The sequence below is a fragment of the Phalacrocorax carbo genome, chromosome 7 (genome assembly GCF_963921805.1).
Source record: "Phalacrocorax carbo chromosome 7, bPhaCar2.1, whole genome shotgun sequence".
Lineage (NCBI taxonomy): Eukaryota > Metazoa > Chordata > Aves > Suliformes > Phalacrocoracidae > Phalacrocorax > Phalacrocorax carbo.
This window is the reverse complement of record NC_087519.1, coordinates 45,468,105-45,486,650: the sequence shown is the minus strand read 5'-3', so window position 1 is coordinate 45,486,650 and position 18,546 is coordinate 45,468,105. Positions and strand designations below refer to the sequence as shown.

At 45.7% G+C, this 18,546-nt stretch overlaps 1 protein-coding gene across 2 annotated transcripts in view; it reads right to left on the bottom strand.

The window, feature by feature from the left end:
- The window catches only part of MBNL1 (muscleblind like splicing regulator 1), a 111,700-nt gene extending 109,685 nt beyond the window's left edge, over positions 1 to 2,015 (bottom strand). Inside the window, exon 1 of one of the 2 annotated variants that reach the window (XM_064457827.1) lies at positions 1,927 to 2,015. The gene's annotated coding sequence lies outside the window, so the exon portion shown is untranslated. The remainder of the gene's footprint in view (positions 1 to 1,926) is intronic. The other variant, XM_064457813.1, reaches the window with a different exon arrangement.
- Positions 2,016 to 18,546: the final 16,531 nt, after the last annotated feature.

Here is an 18,546-nt window from a genome sequence, read left to right as displayed (position 1 = left end):
CACAGGCGCTTCCAGCTGGGTACCCGAAAGCAAAGCTTCTCTCCTTAATATTTACAGTAACATAGCACTTAAAGGATAACTACATCTGCAGTCTCCTTAGCAGCCTGCCCCCTGATCACACAGTGACTACAGCAGCACTGGGCTGCTCTTCACTGCAGACCAACTGCAGAACTCCCACCCACGAGGAGTACAGGGTGCTGCCGTACCCCTATCTGCTAAACAGATAAATAAAAATCACAGTGCAAATGCATCTAGCTTGAAGTATGTCCAGTGGCTTCATTTTATCATACCAAATAGCTGGAATATCCGGTAGTCACAAAATAAACCTTGTACTCTTAATTTTCCTTTTTCTTTTTTTTTTCCCCTGGCCTTTATTAAAGGCAGATACACAAGTCACTGCAAATGCAGACTAAACACAGTTACGATCCTGGAGAAGCTATTTGCTTCCTCAGGCTGTTATTTGTTTGACACTCATGAAACTCACATTCCCCGAAAAGGTCGGACATTAAATTTCAGTCTTGCTGATAAAGGCGGCAATCGTTACATCTCTTCTAACAAAGTGCAACTTCTGCAGTAACGAACTTCCGCTTCTGCTTCACGGCAACATGGAGGCCATTGCTTTCGCACTACAGGGCTAAAACCTACTTTTTTTTCCCCTGTTTTAGTGATATTATCTGCATGTGTATTTTAGTGAAGATAATGTATACATTTCAGACTTGGCCCTTCCACTGTATTGTCCTTTTATTTTAAAGCTTCCTGCAACTATCAAGTGACAATATTTTTGTCAAAATTAATAAAGTATTTAAAATCTCTACTAGTCTACAAGCATATAAATGAGCAAAATCCACACTGTTACTTTCACAGCAAATAATTATGATATATGCTGTGTCCTTTGCATTCTCTGTAAAGATGAATTCTTTATTGTTCTTCAGTTCGTGCTGGAGCCCAGCTGGCAGTGCCAGGGTCCACTTTAACCTCTATGGGGAGCAGCATGGATGCTCAGTCCAGGTGGACCCTGCCTGCAATCCAACATAGTATTTAATCATGGAAAACTGGTGGGACATTCTCTGGCAGCAATGTATTTCATGGCAGGAAGCTGAGGGTTAACTCTCAGGGAATTAATGTAATTTTAATTTCTCATGGGCTTTACCAACTACTTCTGGGAAGACAGAGCAGGGCTGGGGAGCGATGCTCCGGGGACGGGCACCCACCCGCCTTGCCCAGAGCTGGAGGGGACCCCCGCAGGGGGAGCAGCACTCAGCCCCCATTGAGAAACACACCCAAATTGCCGCACAACTATGGCGGTGGTGCCTCAGCACAAATATCCCGCCCTGCCTCCCCTCCACCGACAGTACAGAATAAACCGTTAAACCAACTCATGGGGCTCTTGAAAGCACGTGAAAATACTTCTTTCAACTTTTCCAGCAGAGCAAGCACCACAGGAGATTAACTGACAAAATGATAGTAAAGCAGAAGACAAGAGAACGATGCGGCAGGCGGCTCCCGCGCCAGGTTTGTCCCATGTATTCCTGAGGGTGGGTCAGCGCTTGTTTGGGGTCCCAGAGCAGCTACACACAGTGGGGGGCCCCACCACACCCCCAGTAAGTACCAGGAAGGGTCTGCTTTGGAATCTGACTGCCACTTCTAATACTCTTCAGAACTCCAGAGTTTTGTTACTTAAACTTTGCATAACAAAATCTTACACTTAGCACTCATTTCTTTAATATATTATTTAAATTTTCCCTAACTTATCTCCAGATAGCAGGACCTATATGCCAAAGTAGGTGCAACGAAATGCAGACATAATAAAACAATTTAGCTTTCTGAACAACTTACCGTAAGCCACTGAACAACTGTACACTATTCTGCTGTGAATTTGCACGGCCAGCAAGGGCCACAAAGTGGGGTAAAAAGCGTAAGTCTTACCTGGGGGGCCTGATGCGCGGGGTGCGTTGGCGCGTGCTGCAGCGCTCTGGCAGCGCAGCCACCGCCTCCTCCGGCAGCGCGCGGGGCTAATTACAACATGCTTTTTTTTTTTTTGCAACAGCAGGATGGTGGCCTAGCGAGAGGGGAAATGGTGAAAGGCCAGAAGAATTATGCTTTCCAAACCCTATAGGTCTAAGGATATGAAATAAGCCATTTGCAGTAGCATACAGCAGTAACCATGGTGACAGGCTGTGGTTTGCATATATATTTTCCTAAAGAAGCAAAAATTACTTTCAGCTAATAAAAAAAGAGACGCAAGGGGAAGTGCTTTTGCACTGCAGCCACATCTTGAGTTGCAGCGTGCCTCGCTGCCGGGGAAGCTCGCATCTCAGGCACAAACGCACATTTTGAAATGCACCAGTTGAAGATGTCTCTGCTGTGACCTGTTAATCTGCCCATGGGCATCTGGCGGGGGGACAGGCTCAGGCCACCCAACCAGGCCATCGCCCGCAGTCCCTGGAAATGGGGCGATGGTTGGGGTGGTGCCCCTGGGGCTCCCTTCCTGCTGCGAGCCACAGATAACAGCTGCCCATCCAGCACTGCCACTGCTACCGCCGGCACACTGCAGGCAGTGCCTGCAGCACGGCCGGCCTCACCGACCAGAGATATTTAGACTCATTTTTGTTGTTTCTGCTGTGGCTGCCGCCATCTCGGGCTTCCTGCACGAGCAACAACCCCTCCGCCCAAAGCCCTGCAGAGCGAGAGCTTGCCGCGCGCTGCAGAAGTTGCTAGAAATGGCCCTTGCTCAACCCAGGGAGGGAAATGCTATCTTGCCGGCTTCGCCGGTCACTGCCAGTCTTTGTAAAACCGCAGAGCAGCTCCCAGCCTGGGGCTGCGCCTTGGCAGGAACCGGCTGCCCGTGGTGGGTATTGCACAGGGCAGAAGGTGTGTGTGGGTGGTAGCTAGGGAGCAGCAGCAGCACAGGCACCGCTGCAGTGGAAACACTGGCTTCCTTTCTGCTTTGTTTAAGCTGCTTTCGGCACATGGTGCAAGAGAGTTACTTACTTGCAGGGTACAATACACAGACCTGCTTGCAAAGTGGCCTGTTTCTCAAGAAACGGCCCATGTTTCCAGGATGTGCTGGAGGTGCAACCTGCAGGTAAAAGCAGCCTGGAACCCACTGCAAAGGGATGCTGCAGTCAACACTAATAGGAATTATGGACAGGATTTATTGTTATTTCTTTCTTCCTCTACCAGTGTCTCCCTCTACTACTCTCATGCTGTTGGAAGGCTGGTGTCAACGCACGAAGGTTCATCACCTCATCCTACAGAATGCTGCATGAGTTAACAGAATATTTTTACACAAATTACTCACCCAGTTTACATACCCCTCCTAGCACCGTGGCACGTACCAGCTAACCCAGAGCTGGTGTGCTGGCAGAGCAGGCGCAGCCCCGCTGCCGGGGACCTGGAGGAGGTGTCTTCACTGCACGGCTTTGTCGCTGAAGTGACTGCAAGAGCTGCGATTTAATGAAATGCATTTATATTGCCATTTATATTAGCATCACTGAAGCCCAAGGTGGGGTGGGAAGGCAAAAGCTGGTGGGGACAGGCAGCACCAGTGCTGGGCGATGGCCGTTCCCAGCAGCAGTGGGGGCAGTGGTACAGCCCTGCGCACTGGGGAGAGGGGAAGTCGCATGAGCGCCAGGGCTCCCTTTTGTCACCACTGTCAAGCTTCTGCACCGCGGGCTGGCTGGAGGGGGAACGTCCATGGGGAAGGCTTCTTGCAATGGGGCAGCGCTGACCCTCATGCTCCAACCTTGGCAGCAGCCCCCAAGGTCCTCCTTCTCCAAAGGATGTTAAGCACTTGCTGCTGGCTTCACTCTTTCAAAGCACCGAGCATTGCAGACAGCATATCTCAAAGATCTAATCCCGGGAAATAACACATGGGTTTCAAAGCAGAAATAAGCAGACTGCTCACCACAATATATTTGCTGTACTACACTTACATTTGTTTTGCAGGCAGACGGACTTAACTACTAATTCCTACAAGATGAAGCCCCAAAACCTGTTTTTTAGGGAGCAGGAAGCTCTAAGTTGAATATTTCGGCATCTTATACAACTGTGTTTCACCTTTATACCTGGAAATCAGGAGATGATTTACAAAACAGGCTTCTTCCATGTTAAAAATCCAAACAACTATTAAAAGAAATACACCTTCACATGGAGAGCCATAGGAAATGCTTTTTAATGACTCACAAAGTGGTATTTTGCAGGGCAGCTGTGGTTCGATGGTGTGTTTCAGGAACAACGTCCTCCCGTGCCGCACCCAGCCACTGCCAGACTCTCCTCCTCCCGGCTGGCCAGTGCGTGGCAGGGCAGGGCACGGACACCCGCCCATAAAAACACGCTCTCATTCTGTCAGAAAGTGATTTAACTAGGTTGGCAAAATCCCTTCTATGGCCGCTGTTAAATTGTGTTAGGATTGTTTGCTTTACATTTGAACTCTCCATTTGGGAAAGACTGCTGGTTACCAAAAGGAGACTGCAGCAGCTATGGTGGGGAACACATTTGATGTTTCAGGGTTAATTGCTTTTTAATATAGAGTACATTCAAATGCATTAACTATTTAAGGGACTTCATACTACAGATATCCACTAAGCAGTGAATTTTTAAATCAAGTATATGCACAGCTACTGCTTGTTTAGGGGGAATGAAGGCCAAGCCCACAAACTTCACGTGTTCCTAGGTTTTATGGTGAAAAGAACTAAGCAAGTTTACACTGCATAGGTTATATTTTAATTTTGAAAATTACTGGTGTAAAATATGCAAGCTGCTGAACACAGCTGCAGGAACAGGGCTGACAGGAGGAAGAAGGGAGAGAGAAGGCACTGCTAAGGAGGCGGGGGGAGAACTGCCCTCCATCCTGCACACGGTAGCCCAGGGAGATAAACAATTTCTACTTTCTGACCCGCTGCGCTCTTCTAATCATGCATCTCAGCTTTAGAGAGATGCGAATTGGAGTGCACCAGCCTCCCCTGCCCTTTGGGGTGCTGCCAGGTGCCATGTGCTGCTTTTCACACAACAATGTTGTCTGTTGCACGTTATCACAGGGCAAGGTTTCTTAATTCATGCATCTAAGCAGCAGGCTTTGCTGGGCTGCAGCGGGTGCTGTGCAGTGCTCCAGCTCTCCCTGCCCGCAGGCGATGCCGCCCACGCACGGGGCACGCACCGTTGCCCTGTGAACGCAGGGATGTTTGAGGCCAACACTAGAACGCAGCGCATGCAATCTCGGTATGTATATTTATCAGCAAAGTGCTTCTCACAAGATAAAAGTCTTGCAAATATTATTGCTAGGGAGCTCTCTCTGAGCCACCAGATGCAGGTAAGCAGTTGAGAGAGTTGAAAATGGCCTGGTGTGCCTAATGGTTTTCTGCAATTTTTCCACAACACAAGGTTTTTAAAGAGCTATCCCATTTAAAAATCTTTTTTTTTCTTATCTCTTTGAAAGTATCACAGTACCCCAAATCTAGCTGGACCATGTAACGTAAGAGTATATTCTGCATTAATTGCATGTCCTGCAAGGCATAGGGTAAACTTTATTTTTGTCAGTTTCAAGGATAAAATCTTTCCCTTCTGAGCTTTGCATCATGAGTTTAATCAACTGATACAAATAACGTAGTAAACAGAGCAGGGAAAAATGTAGTTACATCTTCCAGAAAAATTTACTTCTCTCCTTTTGGTAACCAGCAGTCTTTCCCAAATGGAGAGTTCAAATGTAAAGCAAGATCCAGGACATTGCAAAGATTAAATCTTAAGTCTTGATTTCAATTCCTAATAAATAGCAAGATACACAAAAATTGCAGAATGTGGATGATAAGCTGATTTGACTTTACCATGATTTTGGAACACTTTTCTAAGAAATACCTATTCCTAGAGTAGAATTTGGTGCGTTTTTTCAAGGACGTGGATACCATGCATGAGGGAGCTGTGCTTTTCCCATGCAGAAGCCTTTTTCCAGGCAAAGCACAGGCATGCTACTCATTTGTCAGGGTGTTTCAGGGGTTCAGCAGCCTGGTCAGAGTAAAACCTCAGATGAGAGTGAAAAGGTACTCAGAAATTTCAACCACAGCAGTGCAACACATACTGTTTTCCACATGTGCCAGCCACTTGTCCAGGAGTCCAACATGCCCTCGAGGTCTCCATCAGAACGGAGGCTTCCCCGGAGAAGGGTCTTGTTCTGGTCTGAAAATCACAGCTAAAATGACAGAGATGTTCTCATTTATCATATAGTTCTTGCACTGCTGGGCGTAGCGTGTAAGCAAACATCACCCCTTCTTGTCTCCTCCGGTAATTCACTTTAATGTGATATTAATGCACAGGCTTATAAGATGTTTAGAACAGGGCCAGTACTCTTTCCCTGCAGTGTGAGATACGCAGCTGGGGAACTCTTCACACTCTGATGAATGAGTAAAACTGTTTGTTAATTACTGATTAAAGATGAATTTGTTGGCACATTTTTGCTCAGACTGTCATTTGCTTTTCTGTGTTTCTTTTGCATCGAACTGAAGTATCGTCTACACCAGAACTCTTAGGGAGATTTATGGTGGTAAGTCAGGTGACAACGCTCTCTGTCTAGCTTCTTCAAAGAGTTGTCCAAAGCCTGAGGTCTTTCTTAGGCCTTATTCTGCAGATATTAAAATAATGAGCTCCTTTTGGAAGGACTCTTTTCCCTCTTGAGCCTAAATTACCTCCAGCGGGAGCTCAGCAGGAGGAGGACAGCCGGTGACCAAGTGCCGTGTCACTGTCTGCCTTTTGCATCTGCGCTGGAACAACATCTTTGCTGCTTGGCAGCTCATCGATGCTTTCTGCATGTTCCCCGGCTGAAGTCATAGCCCTGCGTGTGACTTGTTGCTGTGGAGATGCCTGTATCACAAACACAGGAACATGATGCCAGAGAGCAAAACAGCATGCAAAAGCAGAAGAGCTGAGCAAAATGCTTTTTTCCCCTGCAAATGTGATTAACAATTGCTAACACTGTGGAGAAAGGATCTTCAGAGAGGACCGTGAATGTGTCTGTTCCTGGGGATGTGCAGGGCCACGTATGCCCTCCCGAGGGCAGATGTCTGCACCCAGGGCTCATCCAATGCAGCAGCAGCAAAGCCTCCACTGTGGCACGGCACTTGCCTGCAGCTCCAGGAGTATGCCATAAATTGTGATTTTGGTTTGAAAATGTAAATGTGTCAAGGGGTTCAATTAGTAATTCATATGACAAAGCTCTGAAGAACCCCTTGCATGGCATGGCAGCCTCGTGAAAAGCCTCAGAGGAGAGGAGCCGCCATGCTGTGGACTGTGCGGGACCTAGGGAGTGATGGGGGATAACATTCCCTGGGTGGGCTTCAGTTCCTTCCCTTGCCCAGCAATCCTCCAGGGGGGAGTGCTTCACCCCCAAGGGCCTGACACCGCCATTACAGAGCTGAACACGTATTATGGTTTTTGGGGGTTATGGTATTGTTTATTGTAATAGATCATTACTGCATTTTTAATTATTCTATTTGGGATGCCACTTCATAAAGAGAACCTGAGTGTTGGAGAGGTGGCCAAACATGACCTGAAGATTTACAGTTTGAATACTGAGAGGCTGGTCTTGGGTCAAAGCCTGAATGAAAAGCCTCGTTCACAAAGAGCAGCTCTGCTGAGCCTCGGTGCTGGGCAGCGGGCGCAGGGGAGCTGTAACCTGCTCTCCAGCCTCCCAGCAAGGAAGTGCCAACATTATCACCCACTGCTGTCTGCAGAGGCAAAGACTCAAACAAACTGCCAGTTCAACAGCTGTTGTGGTAACTGCTGGCAAAACCAGGGTGTACAATTGCTCATGGTTTGTAAACAGCCCTACATTACTTCATTTTTTGAGTCAATAATACAATTTCATAATTATGCAAATTATACTGGCTGCAGAATGGATGAAAAATTCATAAAGCAAACTGTTCTTCTGAAACCAAATATTGTCCATAACGTTGAAAGGCTCCAAGTTTATAATCTGGGTTTTCTTGTTGTTGGTTTTGGGTTTTTTTTGGAGGGGTTGCTTTTTTGTTGTTGTTTTGATTTGTTTTTTAAAGAAAGAATTTCTGATTTTTTGGGGGAATAACTCTCATTAATACCTGTGTTGTGTTAAAGAGACATTTAAGTGAGGAGCAGAAATGTAAGAAATATCATCTATGTACTTCATTGCATTCATGTGTTATGAACTGGCCAGCACTTACATATGTGGTGTTTCCCAGTTAGGGCATCCAACAGAACAGGACCTGAAAGGGAACAGTGTAGCCAAGAAGTAAAAAGAGCTAAAACTAAATCATTCTCTAGGGAAACTGTGCTAAAGTCAGCAGGGACGCAGCCAGTTCCTAAGAGTCCCAAGTAGCTCTGCACAAAAGTCCCAATGACACAGAAAAAATGTCTTCATAAATCCCATAAAAAATCATTAGAAATGCCAACAGGGGAAAACACCTTTTCACAGCAAACCCAGACCAAACACTATAGCCTGATATTTCCCTACAGCCACTTTTTTCCTGTGGTCTCACAAAGTCGCACCAGTCACTGCCGTCACAAGCCTCATTTATACGCCTCCCAACTTCAGTGAAAGCTCTGTAAATTTCTTGGCTAAAAGGAGCCAGGAAGTCACACAGACCTTTATAGAATCATAGAATCGCATAGGTTGGAAAAGACCTTTAATATCATCAAGTCCAACCGTTAACCTCGCCCTGCCAAGCCCACCACTAAACCACGTCCTCAAGCACCACATCTAGACATCTTTTAAATACCTCCAGGAAAGGTGACTCAACCACTTCCCTGGGCAGCCTGGTCCAGTGCTTGACAACCCATCTCCTCTTGTGCTATTTCTTGTTTCTTGGGAGAAGAGACCTACACCCACCTCGCTACAACCTCCTTTCAGTTAGCGGTGGAAAGTGAAGGTCCTCCTTTTCTCCAGACTAAACAACCACAGTTCCCTCAGCCACTCCCCATCAGACTTGTTCTCCAGACCCTTCACCAGCTCTGTTGCCCTTCTCTGGACACACTCCAGCACCTCAATGTCCCCCTTGTATTGAGGGGCCCAAAGCTGAACACAACATTCAAGGTGTGGCCTCACCAGGGTCAAGTACAGGGGCACCATCGCTGCCCTGCTCCTGCTGGCCACACTATTCCTGATACAAGCCAGGATGCTGTTGGCCACCTGGGCACTGCTGGCTCATGCTCAGCCGGCTGTCAGCCAGCACCCCCAGGGCCTTCTCTGCCGGGCAGCTCTCCAGCCACTCCTCCCCAAGGCTGCAGCGTTGCATGGGGTTGTTGTGACCCAGGTGCAGGACCCTGCACTTGGCCTTGTTAAACCTCATACAATTGTCCTCGGCCCATTGATCCAGTCTGCCCAGATCCCTCTGTAGAGCCTTCCTACCCTTGAGCACCCAATTTGGTGTTATCTGCAAACATACCAAGGGTGCACTCGATCCCCTCGTCTAGATCATTGATAACGATATTAAACAGAACTCGCCCCAACACTGAGCCCTGGGGAACCCTGCTTGTGGCTGGCCGCCAACTGGATTTAGCTCCATTCGCCACAGCTCTCTGGGCTCAGCCATCCAGTTTTTTACCCAATGAAGAGTACACCTGTCCAAGCCATGAGCAGCCAGTTTCTGCAGGAGAATGCTGTGGGAAATGATGTCAAAGGCTTTACTGAAGTCTAGGTAGGCAACATCCACATAGTATATATAACTCCCTAAAAATATCAGTGCTCTCCCACAAGAAAATTTATAAAACTGGCCAACATCTTCCAAATTGGCTTGGTCTTTGATAAACAACCTGGGCATCCACTGTACTTCTGCTTCAATGATGGCATATGTGGGGCTGAGCAGAGATAAAATATGCAAAGTTCTTTCTCTCTTCATATTCTGGTATCCAGCCCCACCAACATACATCTTACCAAGTGGCATTTTCATCACTGATATCATCCATCATTAAAAATAAAATCAGGATTGCACAGTACAGCAATGTTTACACACTATGTGATCCCAACCACACAATACAAGCTGTTTTGTGCTAATGTACTTTGAAAGCAAACTTCATTCCATTTTTGTACATGTTACTGTTTGTTAACTGCAGCGGACTAATTTGCATTTTCATTTCCTTTCTCATTTCACAACATTAGCAGGGAGGGACTATGACATGCCAAAACCATTTTAAAACTAGTGTTTCCATTACCCTGGAGACCCCTTGCATTTATGACACCTTTGTTTGTGCCTTTGGTGAGATGGTAAAGCCTTAATAAACCTTTTTTTAAAGGAAACAAACTTTGGAGTACACCTAGGAACTGTAAAATGCCCAATTAGTATATTTCTAGAAAAATAAAATAGGATCACGATTAAAATACTTTGTACTGGAAAAATGAGGTTTCTTATGTGATTTTCATACACTAATCACTAAAAATTAAGGAGGCAGTTAAATGTTTCACTTCCAAAAGACATAGGGCAGACCTGGATGTTACTGGAAAGCGATAACCTGCATTATGTATTTTCTCCAAATTTTAGTGGCAACAGGAGTTGAGGTTGCTCATTCCCACCTGGGAGTCTTTGAAGCCAGGCCCCTTTGGGGAGCACGGGCATTGGGTTCAGTTTCTGTTCTAGAATTTTTTGCCAAGCTAGGAGCCCTTAACAAAGCCCAGAAAGGCCCTTTGGGTGGGCCCAGGGCAGGTGTGTCATCCCAGGGCCGGGAGGCTGCCCTGCTCAGTGGTCCTGCAGGATGGGCTTGGTGTGAGCGTGGAGCTGGCACCCATGGAGGCTGCTCCCAGGAGTCTCAGCCTCACAATACAGGGGAGTCCCAGCACTTCCCAGCTCCTGCTTCCCTACAGCCAAACCCAGCCCTGGCACCTCAGACCTGAAATGAGGGGCAGTGCTGCTCACGGCATAGACAACTGTGGCATCATCCGGAATGGTCAGTGGACATCCCAGCTTGCCGATGCCACCAGGCAGGTGAGAGAAAAGACTGTCTTTAAATATGGGAAAAAACTGCTAGCCCCCATTAAGGACAAAATAGAGTCACCCATGCTTTATCTGCTCAGATAAGGAGCAACTGAAGCCATCTGGAAAGCACATGCACAGACGGTGTGGAATAGCAAGGGAAGGAGAAGGTCTCTGACACCACACTGCATACAAAAGCCATGCAATTAAATCAAGGGGTTTTTGTCTGTGGGATAGGAATGATGATGAATGACAATAGGGGCGGGAAAAAAAGGAAGCTAATATATTAAACTGAAGCTACATGTTCAAATGCTGATCTAGTAGAATATAAACCCAAGAAGAAAATCCATTTTGAACTTCCTGAATTCTACTGTTTTCCCAGTGAAAAGGAGAAATCCAGGCCATTTCCATCAGAACAAAACTGATCCTGCAGTGCTGCTTTCTTTTTCTGTGTTGAAGAGTTTTCTATTCTGCATATATCAATAGCTTTAACACTTTCTTATTAAAGCTGAATTTTGTCTGGCCAGACACCTGACACTGTCCTTTTCATTATTTTCCTGAATTTTGGTCAGGTCTTTTGCTCTATTTTGAAAAAATAATGATATTTAAAGTTTCCAGGGGCATTTTGTTTTGTTTGAAAAGAATGAGGGCACTTTGATTAATTTGTAAAGGGTTATCTCAATCAGAGGAAATGTGGGAAACATATGGACAATCTCTTCTCTCCCTAGTTAGGAGATAAAGCATTCTCCATCCTCATTTTTGTCCCAGTGTTTGGAGATAACAGCTTTGCCTTCCTGCTGTAAATCATGTCAAACAGATCCAGATCGGAAACAAAGGTCTCTTCTCTGATATGGGAACTAGTAGCAGGATCCTCATATTTTGGTACTAAAAACCAGTGACCCCATAATAACCTGGGACTGCAAAAGACCAGACCCTCTTGTACCTTCTTGTGTTGTTTAGGCAACCTTCGTGTTTTCCATAAGAAATTGTGTAACTCAAGTGCAGACCTGCGCTGGCTGTGAGCTATGCTACGGGCCGTCAGCTCTGGTGTCAACGGGCAGTGGTGGGAGCACCTCAACTTCCCCGAGCTCCATCTGATATAGAAGCATTTAGGTTGGAAAAGACCTTTAAGATCATCGAGTCAAACTGTAAGGAGGAAGAAGAGGAGGTTGGGTCAAGGAAATAAAACATGTAATTCCTGAATATGGAAGATCGGCAGCATATAAATGCAAAATACTCCAGGTGAAATGGCTGTTACTTATTTGGCTTCTGTGTTTTGCATTTTTGCCTTTTAGAAGTTAAATCCCAAACAACATTGATAGCTATTAAAGGCCTTTCTGCTGGATTTTTTTTTTCTAAATGTAACTAGGCATAAAATAATAGATAGTTTTAAGAAGTGAGCCAGCGAGTGCTTTGGAGAACAGGCTGACAAGTCTTCCAAACAGCTGGTTCTTACAATCTGTTTATACTTAAGACTACTTTGCTCCTTGGATACATGCCAGCATAAACATGGCATTTAAAGTAGGCAAGCCAGCCATGCTCCCATGCATTTCATTCTTAATACAGGAGAATATCTTTATTTCACATTCTAATTAACTTGATTTGTGAATCTGGAATGAGAAATATTCTCACTTCGTATATGATGCTCCTTTAGAGCTAAATTAGTGGACTGGTAAGGTAACCAGTTCATCCCCCACCCTGACCTCCTGTTTACCAAAACACCTTTTCTTTTCTTCAGTATCAAATACTGGTATAAGACCTGTAACACAGTTAATTGTAACTAACAGCTTTGCGGTTTGACATTACTTTCAAAATCTCATGCCATGCCATGGGAACATGAAGATCTTCAGTCTGAGTATGCTACAGCCCTTCAAAATGCCATTTTCCTCCTGAGATTCACAACTAATTTAATTTCTCCTAGATCCCAAGGACCTTAGGAAGTGGATCACGAGACTGAAGTGTTTACTATTTTCTGAGGAAAACGGGTTTGTTAACAGCAACAATTCTGCCAATGCAGACCTCAAAGGACAGATTTCTTGACAATAGAGTGATTTAAGCCTCATTCACATGAGACAAATGCAGATTCCTGATATAGCAGAGTCATAGATTTTTAGGAATGAAAGAAGTTTATCTCCATTTGCTAAAAGGAAGCCTGTGCTGTCGCTTCCCAACGTGTTTTCTGGAGCTTTGTGCAGCCTTACATCAGCAGGTCCCAGCCGATGGTGTCACTCTTCTTTCTCTGGGCAACCCTTCTGCAGTGCAGTACACCGTCCTGGATCTTTTCTGCAGATTTTCAGGCCTAGTGCTTTATTTAATTTTCTTTTTCTATTCTACCTGTTATCAACCCACTGCCTGGCAAACAGACAGCGTAACTCCTCTCCTTCCCAGCTTTTCACAACCTCCCTGTTCTTTCAGAGCAATATCACATTCCTGCCCATACAGACTCAGCCAAATTAAATATTAACTCCTGGAAGCATTCCTCATTTCTCTCTCTCACTTACCTTCTGGACAAGGGTCCCCCTAAGCTCTGAGGTTTGATGCTGATGGCACATCCCAGGGACCACACAGCACCTTTCCAGGGGAAGGCTTCCCCTCCCGGTGCATGGGTTGCAACACGCAGGTGTGTGCAGCCAGAAATACCTGAGCTTCCTTGGCTGCCGTGCTTTGTCACACATTAATATCTAACCTGCTGCTTACCTCTCCATCACTTGTGCTGGGGACTGGTTGTGCTCACAGCCACTCACTGGCAGGCACAGCTGGGGTTTTCTGAGCAGATTGTCAGCTCGCTGCCCCGTCTGTCCATATCACTTCTTCCCTGCCCGACTCACAAGCTTGCACTGGGTTTGTGGGATCCCTACCAAGCTGTGCCATCTGATAGCATAATTATCTTTCCCTTCCACTTACTTAATGATATTAAAGGTGATTTTACTTAACCTCACCCCTTTGACATCATAGTGAAGAAATATTTATTACTGACCTCCTTTAATAGTCCTTCATCCTTTCTGTAAATCCACACAAAATTGTCCCTTTGATACCACTTTATAAGGCACATTATAAAATGTTCTGTCAGTATATAAAAGTAACTTCACCATAAACCCTCACTTGTTATAACTTCCATCAAGAGGATCATTTTCTCTTGCTTCTCTAATTTCTTTCCTTACTTCAGCAGGGAGACTAGAGCTGAATTTCCTACAGAAGGAAATTATTTTTCCTCCTCCAAGGTGATATACACAACCCCCTGCAGTAAGGCTTCTGGAAACAACCAAACCCACTGCTAATGTTTTCCAAAGTCACTAATCCCTAACAAATTGAGATACATGTCATCCAGCCAGAAGTTGCATATGGGTTCTCCCCTGTGCTTCTTCAGTATCAGTAGCTTATTTTGGGAGATATGTGCATGCTAGACTGGTTTTCCAATTAAATACAAGAGTAAAGCAGAGGGTCATTAGTGTGCTGTATGTATAAGAGCTTTTCTTTTTCTCCTAATCCCGTACAGATGTTTTTATCCACATCTGGTACATCAGCCCCATGTAGGCAGTAACTCACAGTGGCCTCTATGGCTGCAGCACGCAGAGAAACCACCACTCCAGTCACAGCCTGACCAAGCCACGGGTACCCTGCTCTGATTTTACCAACCTCCTCCCCTGGAGCCTTCTGAAGTCTCCAGATTTTATGAAACCACAGAGCAGACCATATAAAAAATTCACTTAATTACCACAAAGCAGCCCATCTAAAGCAGTCACTTAATTAGCAACCTCTTAAGGGAGGCCAAGTCACCATCTCGCCCCCATGTCCCCCCCTCACTCCAGCTGCCCCAGCTGTGAAAACAGGGTGTGAGCCGCAAGCATCACCCACCTCTGTGGGTGAAGAAGGCACTGCCGGACCCATGTCTCCTCCCATCCTTAGCACACCAGCATCTTACCCAACCATCCTGCATAACCATAACTTCAGACACTTTTGTATCATCTCTAAATATACTATGTCAAATTTTAGCTACCCAGCTATAAGATTCATAAGAGGCATCCCCCATTCCCTATGTTTACATCTCCCATGCTTTGCTCTGTGGCAGCTTCCCCAAATGTACAGTTATTCTCTTAAACAGAACAAGAGAGGGTACGTGCTTTTGACTCGCACACATCTAGACAAAGCTGTGCTTAAGTCGCTCTGAAGGAGAAACTTGGCTGCAATACCGAGGACACCCTGCAGGCAATGAAAACCCTTCGAAGTGAAGTGTCATGCCAGTATTAAGTTAAAGTCATTTCCACCACTTGCTATAGGCTCTGGCAAACTTCATGAACAGACATTTTCACCTACCCTCCTTAACAACACTTGAATTCTATCAATTTTTAAATGTTCTTAACAAAACAGTCTATGACAGTCCCCAAAAAGGAAATTAGATCAGCATAAATATCACTGTTTTCAAACCAATATCAACTCTGTAAGTTTTAAATGTGTATTGGAATTAGAAATACCTGGAAAGAAGTCTCTTTAAAAACAAAAGAAAACAACTAATTGGTTTTTTTTAAATAGATGTACATTAATCTAACTCTCTACATTTTATGACCCCTTATTGCCAGGCAAGGCAGAGTTTCCCAGGCCTTAGTATAAACAACGCTTTTGACATCCACTGAACAACTCTAATAAAAAAGGTAAAAGCCCAGCAAATATCACAAATGTCCCTTTACTTATCCATGACTAACCATCATTTCTTCGTGCCAAACTCACCCCTGCGGTATTCTAAATTGGCCTTCACGGGCCAAATCCCAGCACTTTCTTTTCCTTTTTTTAACTAAATATGAAGTATTAGACTTGTATGCTATTTCACAGTGGAAGGCCCACAGGATTTGCACAAGTGGCCTTTCACCTAACAGTAAAAAAACCTGATATTTTATCATGGAAACATTCCCTTTGACCTTGTTTCCCTCCTTCCAAAGGGCCAAGTGCCCAATTCATATACTAGGAACACAAAACAGCATTTAATTATAACCCTGCCGCCACTTCAGTTAAAAAAAAAAAAAAAAGGATTTGGGAACAAGTACCACTACCAAATCTCTTCTGTAAGTTGTGGAACAGACATGGTAAATAGTTTACCTTGTTCCCCTGGAGTGTTCAGCTCTCTCCAGATCCCACACCACACACCTTCGTCAGGAGCCTGGTAAATCACAGGGGTTAATTTGGGGATTGCCCCAATGCCCTGCGCTCAGGGACTCACGCTGGGCCTGGACACAGGTGCTTTTCTGCCCCCCAAGCTCTTTCACCTTTTTTCTCCAGGGAAAAAACCACTATTTATGCTAAAATATTATAACAACACAACAGCTTCAACTTCTTATTGGTCTGAAGTATTACACTTCCAACAACTCCAGCTTGTTTGTTTGAAATGAAGGAGACTGAATTAAGCAGAGACCCTGCAGGAATTCAAATCCTGGACATTAATTGTTCTGAAAACCCACAGTGGACAATAACGCAGAAGTTTGAGCAGGGGGGACACAGGGCAGGATTTACTTTTCCCTGTCTCTTGCCTGGATCGGGCCTACAGAAGCTTCCCTGGCTGTCAGGGCCAGCTAGGGAGGTAGTGTGGGCATCCTCAGCCCAGCAGGCAGCTGGCAACACCCCACCCGCACAGCCATACCCTGCCCTACCCGATGGCTCACGTGGGGCTGCCCCACCACCCATCCAGCACCTCACCAAAACAGGCTGCCCCAGCAGGCAAGGTGTTCCTGTCTCCTGCATCTCTCCAGAGCATGCTAGAAAGCCAAACCACCCCCACATACTCTGCCACACAAGCACACAGCTGCAGAGAAAGACATACTAAACCTTCCCAGAACACCTAAGAAGGCTTTGCTCTGTTTTTCATACCTCCACCAAACGATGCAATTTAGCAAAACAGCAATCAGCTGGAGCAAATAAAGAATTGCACCTGAGGGACAGGCCTGCTGACCTTTATTAATATTTTTGAAACAAGCAAGATGCTGTGTATGCTTCAGCAATTAAATGACATTTTGAACTGCAGTTCAAGTAGAGGCATCAAATAGTTTGCCAGCCACATTTAGAAATGAAAAAATTCTCCATGGAAAGACACTGTAGCCAAGTACTTATTAGCTGCTTTTAATATTTAACTAAGTATGTATGCTGCTGTGCTAACAGAAGCGGTAAACTCTGATCTGTTTGAGAACTCTGGCATTTTGGCATTTTATCAAAGTATTTCCTTTGCTTCGTGAGAGGGTTTTATATATCTGCTATCCAAAGCAAGCACATTTTCAAAGTATTTTGTTGCAAAATTGTCAAGTTGCACAAGTGGAAGTACAGGACAACTCTTCCTTTACATGGAATACAGCAATTTCAGGAATGGAGATGTTTTTAAAGGATCACAACCTAAAGGACAGCTATCATTTTTTTCTGACATTTGTTATAGCAACATCAGCTGATTAACATTAGCTCGCCAGAGTGGTATTGGCTGGATTTACCACTGAAATGCTGAGACCTATTAATATTGCTGGCTCACTTTAATGCTGTGAGTAGCAGAATGGCTCCAAAATAATACACAGCCTTTCGTGTACAGTGACACTAACTGCTCACATAGTCCTGTGTGATGGGAGGTTTGTCACAGGGAGCACAGCTTCCCTCCTGCCAATGAAGGAGATTAAAATTACAGTTCAAAGTCAGATTTCATTTTGATGTGAACATGGAGAGTTATTGCCAGTTAGTGTACACACACACTTAAATAATTACATTATAAAGAGCGTAGCAGACGTGACTTTCTGTGCCCCACATAATTTTAGCCAAATAAAGAGAATGCTATTTTTTTTTTCATTTTTTTAGCAAGGGAATTCAAAACTCTGGCAACAACAGTGCCCCAGCTCCAGCTAAACGCCCTGTTTTGGCGACTTACACATTTTTGTACGCCAGTATTTTGTTTCACACCCCTTCTGCCAGCTCCGGCAAAGCCAAAGGCCGTTTCGCTCCCATTTTAGAATGCCCGCCCCGTGTGCCAAGAAGGCAATGCCATTCCTCTCCTTTTAAGGCTGGCTGCAGGGTCCTGGCCCCAGCGGGATGGCTGTGGTGGGTGGTGGGGAGGCTGCGGCGTGTGGCGTGCGGGAGCTGAGCCCTGCCTGCAGCCGGGCGAGCGGCAGCCTGCCGGGCAGGAGCTGCTGAGCAGCACAAGAGCAAAGCACCACCAGCAGCTCTGCAAAAATGCTGCGAAGTCTCTTTGGCTGCTACTGGCGATGTCATTTCATAAATCTTTCTGTAAATAGTTGAGTTTGGGCCACGTCCTGCCCTCGCCCTGCCTGCTGTGCATCTGCTGATCAGTGGTGCTGCTGGGAGAGGGAGTGGAGGCAGGACTGCAGGGCTTGGGGACCCCCAGGGGTGTCTCACAGCCCATCACAGCCGCCTGCTTGGGCACAGCCCTCCCTGTCTGCTTGCACTGCTTTAAACAACAACATGCAATCCCTGCAGTGCCAAATGCAAGGGTTTTAGGCACCCTCCTATCAAAGTGCAGCCACGAACACCCAAATGGAAAAAATACCCGTGAGTCGGTGTTTGAGGTGGTTGTTTCTGAGGGGACGGGCCAGGGAGGAGGGTGGCAGGACCTGCCCTGGCTGGATGCCATGAAAGGCCT